Source organism: Hydra viridissima, unplaced genomic scaffold (assembly GCF_058129835.1).
Source record: "Hydra viridissima isolate aposymbiotic clone 2 unplaced genomic scaffold, HvirCarnegie_v1 scaffold_4, whole genome shotgun sequence".
In the NCBI taxonomy this organism is placed as follows: Eukaryota; Metazoa; Cnidaria; class Hydrozoa; order Anthoathecata; family Hydridae; genus Hydra; species Hydra viridissima.
Genome location: NW_028324303.1, coordinates 17,501,492 through 17,508,409, shown reverse-complemented (window position 1 = coordinate 17,508,409; position 6,918 = coordinate 17,501,492). Strand labels below are relative to the sequence as shown.

At 28.8% G+C, this 6,918-nt stretch overlaps 1 pseudogene across 1 annotated transcript; it reads right to left on the bottom strand.

The window, feature by feature from the left end:
• Positions 1–418: 418 nt before the first annotated feature.
• LOC149890213 (uncharacterized) lies at positions 419–5,298 on the bottom strand (annotated as a pseudogene). The gene is made up of 2 exons (XR_016452264.1): positions 5,218–5,298; positions 419–2,336 (listed from the first exon to the last, which is right to left on the bottom strand). The product of XR_016452264.1 is annotated as an uncharacterized LOC149890213 (transcript).
• Positions 5,299–6,918: the final 1,620 nt, after the last annotated feature.

Sequence of the window (6,918 nt, the reverse complement as noted above, 5' to 3'; positions counted from 1 at the left end):
AAAAGAAACTACTCTGATTCTGTTCATCAGCATTTTCAGAATCAGAGTAAACCACAACTTTTCTTGATAAATATAGTCTTACCTTCTTCATATCACCGGTTAACCGAATTAAGAACTTATAATCAGTTTTTTTAACCGATGTTCGGATAGTGTTTAGAAACGAAAGTTTTAAAGCAAAAAAAAAAACGAACCTTATTTCTATAGAAGAAGAGTCAAGGAGGACGGGAGAATGAGGAAAGAAAGACGCAGTCTTAACCATATAAATTAAACAAAGAGATACCACATCACAAACAGATGAAACTAATGTATTTTTCTGAATCCATATATATCATAACCCTTAGGTACACAAGTAAGTCAACCATGACAAGAAGGCGAAAAAATGTGTTTGCAAATACAACCCGAATAAAGTATGTTTGTAAATACGATCCATTACAATTCCAAATAACAAAACTATATTTCTTCATACAAAAGTTATACAAAAAGTAGAAAACGAGTTAAACATGCAATGGTTATTGCATAATGTTCAAAACGTTTTTTATATTTATATACAACAAATGTGAAACTATAAAATGTCTTGGTAAAATCTAGTGCAACTCTGATAACTGATTAATTATCGTATAAACAACGCACACAACAATAAGGTCAGATTATAATAGTAATAATCAATAATATTATAACCCGCTGCTAACTAACTTGTATTCAGGCAGATAGGAGAGAAAATGATGAAACATATCAGTTATGTTTACCTTATTTGGCTCTGGTTTGTGAACAAAGTCTCTTACAATCTGTGCAAATTCACCACGAATGTAACAATAAAATTCAGTCAAGTCACTATTACCGATGGTGCGATAAATTTTGTGCTCGTATGCCATTCGTAACGCATCACCTATACAACTAAACATCTGGCGACAGTAGCTGGTAGGCTCGTAAATATTCTGCGCACGACAGAACACTGTGAACTCAACTAGCCAACTGAGTGCTAGATGTAAACTGCATCGGTGGAAGTTTGAGATCGCCGTTTCCACCTCTAATTGATCGCCGTAATTTTTTCTAAGACCATAAATCATGCCCTTCCAAACACGTAACTCTTCACGGGGTGGACAATAAGCATAGGGTTCTTCAGGCACAGTAATGGTGTATTCTTCAAAGAACGCTAGTATAAACTTCATTGGTTCTCTGCGTATTGTCTCCAATTTCTTAACTATTTCTCTCAAGTTTACAGGATCAATATGATCAATCATGTTGTTTTCTGGTACAAAATAATTTGGTATATTGTAGTACTTCAAGAATTGTAAAAGTCTATCTAGATATCGAAGGAAAGCAACTGCTGTGTTGCAAGGCTTCCAAATGTCCGCATTAGGCTCCTGCTCCACCATCCAGTACAATGTCGTCTTTAAGTGGTAAGTTGCCAAGGCCTTTGGCTCCTTAAGATGCATATTGTGCAGCAATTTGATGTAAAGGTAGAGACGTCTGTGGTAATCAAGCAGAGAGTGAGCCAGCGTTATTTCAGCTTTTGAAAATGACAATCTGAACTCAAAATCTCTGTTTCTACTTTTGATGTGCCCCATGCGTACGACGTGATACCCGCCCTGTGTCACTTGTTTGATAAGTTGAGAAGAGGGCCTATTTTCCCAACCGTGATCGTGTCACCCAATTTCTGGCACAAGAGGGCCAATTCTGACATCGAAAACAGAACACGTAATCACTCAAGTGTCCAAAATAGTTGCTACGTGCCAATGCCGGGCCTTCACGTTTTACCTGCGTACGCATCTTCGACTTAATACTTTCAATAATTTTTGAGCCATCTAGAATTCTCATACCGCTCTCTAAACTCATGCTGTAATCAGCTAGTGAGAGTGAAGGTTCATTTTCATTTGGAACGATCAGAACGTAGCCCGGATGCTCCGACGGTTTTATCGTTCCAGCAAATGGAATTTTTGGTTTAGAATCCCCCTCTTCAACAAGAGTCAAACTTGTAATGGTAAACATCAAGTCCTGATCACTTATGTAAGAATACTTCTTTACATACTCTTTAGTATTCTTTAAATCCTTATACTTCATATACAGTGGTACGTTAAAGTATTCAGCAGCACTTCCTGACAACATCATGTCGTCTAGACTTTTTCTCGTCCATAAGCGAGTCCATTCTCTGTGCGTTCGCAGAAATCCGCTGGGCAAAATGGTGTTTAATATATAACTTCCATATACTAAATCTGTGTTAGATAAGTTGTCGTGTGTTAATAAGGCTTTTGGTTTAAATTTGTTATTGTTTGTTGAAAAATAGTCGGTCATGATGTCATAATTCCTTTAATAATATTGTAATATTTTGCTGCAAACTAAAAATGCAAAATAAAAAAAACAAAGACAATCAAAATAATAAGATGTAAACAAGAAGTTTATACACTGTTAAAAAAATATCGCGTTTTCTACGGAAAATTTCCGGCAGCTGCGATGACAAAACTTCCCGTTATTTTACGGAAAAACCCATCACATGTAAACGGAAGTTTCTGTAAATAAACGGATATTTCCGTTTAAATACAATGGGTTTTTTCCGTTTATTTCCGTTAAATAACGGGAGGTTTTGTCATCGTAGCTGCCGGAAATTTTCCGCATATAAACTGAAATTTCCGTTGAAAATCAATGCGTTTTCCCCGTTAAACAACAAAAAGGTTGTGGCAACTCAATTGCCATATAGTTTTCGTAAATGAAAGGAATGTTGTTCATATGAAAATTTAAAAAGTGAACATTTTAAATGTAAAATAGATTGAATGTTATCGAAAATATTATCTAAAACAAATCATTTTTGATTTACAATAAAATATTAAATTTTCCGTGAAAAAATTCTTTTATACTTGGTCCAAGTTGATTAACTAAGATTTTGTGATACAAATGCTGGTCCATGGTGTCTTTCACCCGGTAAAGTTGTCCAACTTTGTGTGCACTAAAACAACCCCACACATTGACCTTTTTGTCATGTTTAATGGTTGCGTTTCATGTTTGGGGGCTGAATTTTTCCCCAATTAATTTCCAACAGTGAGGTCGATTATTATAAAACAAGATGAAAGGAGACCCGTTGCTCCAAATAACTTTAGCCTATTGTTCACATGTCAAATCTTTGTGCTCAATGCACCACTTTAATCTTTTTTTGCGATTGATTTCACTAACAAATGGTTTTTTTATTTGCTTTCCAGAAAAAAATTCCCCTGATACTTTTATTCGATGAGATATTATCCACTTTGAGATATTAGTAAGGTTCAAATCTAGTTTTATCTCACTACATGTGATTTTACGATCTTTTTTGACAACATTAAGAATGTAGCGATCTTCCTTTTTTGAAGTTTTAGGTTTTCTCCCTGATCCAATAGACCTTTCAGTTGTACCATTTTGTTTATATTTCTTCACCAATCTGCTAATAGTGGAGTTTAAAACACTCTACATAGCTTCTATGAGACTCTCCTCGGTCAGCAGCTTCAATAATTCGTCCAATTTCTATATCCGTTCGTTGTTTTCTAAAATATTAAATGTGCCCATATTATTCTGTATCTTTAATGATTTTTGTTATATAAATATTAGTTTATATATATGCATACCTCTTCTTTCCTGAATTTTTCACTGCTACATCCAATTTTTTTTGTTTTGCTTGATTATACAATTTATACTTGAAATCAAGAAAAAATGTCAGTGTGGCTTTTTTTTGCACCCCACAGTACATAAAAATTTATTTTTATCTAATATATATATATTAGTTTCGTAAAATATAAATAAATCAACTCAAATGCAAAAAAATATAGTATTTCCTTTCTTATCTATTTCGAATCAACTAAAAATAAAAATGCATAAGTTTTTGAGTAAGGAAACATTGGTGCCAGTACTAAATTAGATTTAAATTAAAATTAGAAAATTAGATTTTTTTATATTATTAAGTAAATAAAAATCTTTAGAACTTTTTTGAAATCAAATTCTAATAATCAATTACTAAATTTACCTACCAAATAATACAATGATTTTTTGAGCAGCAGATAAATTAAGAAAAAGTTTAAAACTCTATTTTAACTCTAGTAACAATTATTCATTCTAATAAACATTTTAACAATCTAAATGTTCTTTTCTAATCTTTAATAAAAATTTATTTGGATTTATTATAAAACCATTTAAAAAATTAAATTTTAAATTTTTTATACTAAGTTATTTTACTAATTTTATATACCATTGTTATATATTATAATGTAATGAAAAATGAATATTTTATAATAGAAAATTAATAACTTTAACCCATCTGGTCCTTAATCATTGCTAAAAAAAAAACTAAATTTATGAAATAACATTTCATTATTGTAAGAATGTTTAAAAATTAACTTTTTCTTGCTTAAGCTAAAAACTGTTACAAAATTACTATATCTCTCTTTATTGATATTATATTTGCTAAACACAAAATAATTAAAAATAATTAATTTAATATCCCTGGAGTTGATAATACATCAGTATATATATATATATATATATATATATATATATATATATATATATATATATATATATATATATATATATATATATATATATATATATATATATATATATATATACATATATATATATATATATATAATATTTATATAAATTAATATACAATATTATTATATTTTATAAAAAATTATGTTATAAATATTATATCTATAGTGAAATCCAACTTTTGATAAAAGCATTACAAATTTTTCAGTAAATAATCGAAGAAGAAGAAGATGCAATTGTCAACTTTTATAAATATTTCTATTTCTTTTTGAAGCTAAATGTGTACCCAAATATAAGTTTGAAAAATCATCACTTATGGCGGTTTAACATGTTAATTATAACTGCAGTTATTAATACAACGGAAACTTCCGTATTTGAAAATTTAGCCGCAGATACGGAAAATTTCCGTACATAATGTATCTGTACATCCCATACATGGATATACGGATACTTTCCGTGCAAGTAACAGAATATTTTTCCGTTTTTTAACGGAAATTTTTAACAGTGTATCTTGTTTAAAGTACAAAAGAATTCAAAAAGAAACATCCAACACACGTTAATATTTAGCGATTGAGTATGAAAGACCTAATTTTTGAAGTTTATTTTAAGGGAAGGAAACTTGCCGTGCATTAAAAGTTTAATAAAACTCGCGCAATTGTTACCAAAAGAAAAAAATTTATTGACAATATTTTAGTGGAACTTTACCTTGTCGACAAATGTTTTAAACGTGTTGATCGAAGTATTGCTTTCTGGTTTAAAATTTCACCACGTATAACAAAGATTAATACATACAATGATCTGTATTAACTTGATATTTAACTCCGTATTAATTCCGTAAGAAAAGGGGAATTAGATTTTTTTTAACTTGTAAGTAGGTAGCCAGTATAGCTATATAAAATAGTATGCAAGGAAAATTTTTGCTCAACATTTAAAATCAAGTTGTCGTTATAAACGTTAACAAACAAATTTGTTTGTTAAATATCTTATTTGTGAACTGTTTTAAAAACTTTATAGGTAATAGTACAATTTAGAAGTCAGAAAAAATTTTTACTTATTTGTTTTAATAAGTGGAGGTATATAGTGTAGAGAGGTGTATAGCTGGAGGGTACAGAAAAATATATTGAAGAAATCAGATGCACGCATAAGTGATTTTTAAAACGCAATAATTACAACTTGATTACTGAACAAAAGCAGTGGAATGTGCTTGATTTTAAATTAACATATATTTATTATTATATTATATATTTATTATCGTATATGTAATAACTATTTTCATATAAAATATTATCTAGTAAATACTTGTTTAATTATTTGCTGTAATAAATTTATATTACTTTTATAATAGAATTAAATAAAATTTAAAATGCTATTATTAACTATATTCTTTAAAATAAAACGCTATTATTAACTACGATCTTTTAATTTAAAAAGTAACAACAATATTATAGAAATAACTTTTTAATAATAAAAAAAAGCTATTTATAAAATGTACCCAAAATTCTAAAATAATAGTAATAATAATAGCAATAATAACCATAATAATAACTGTAATAATAATAATAACAATAATAATAATAATGATAATAATAATAATAATAATAATAATAATGATAATAATAATAATAATAATAATAATAATAATAATAATAATAATAATAATAATAATAATAATGATAATAATAATAATAATAATAATAATAATAATAATAATAATAATAATAATAATAATAATAATAATGATAAAATACTAAAATAACTACTTTGAAATTTATCTACTTTGCTTTTAATAAATATTCTAACATGCTTTTTAAATTTTCGCAAACTTCCAAAAATGGAAATTTTGCTTTCATCACCCCAAATAACTCTTACCCAATCATCCTTTGTCCACTACTTGTGTTCTTTTGCGCAAATCAAATGATTCTTTCGTTGTTTTTTGTTTAAATATGGTTTTTTTCTGGGTCTTCTTGCTTTTAAACCATTTTCAAAAAGCCTTCGGCGAATTGTTCTTGAACTAAAAGAGCGCAAAAAGCGTAAAGTAAAATCATTTTAGGTCACCTAACTGCAGTATTGCTACTTTATATTTAAAAGCATTAGTAAGGGAGACCGGGGCTAGTTGACTCGGTTTTTACTCTATAAGCTCTGTAGCCCTAACGGCACATTTTTTTGAAAATATTAAAGTGTAGTCCCAAAGAGTATGAATTTGGGTAACTTTTAAAAGTTGTATTCATTTAAAAAAAAAAATTCTTGGGGCCTTCCCGGGCCCTCAAAAAAAAAAAAAAAAAGTTGCACCAACTTACCCCACCACGGGGTAAGTTGCTTATATTCAAGAGGTAAGTTGACTCACAATAATAAAAATTAAAGTTTAAGGTCCTACTTATATGTATTCCAATAACATTTTTACCCGCC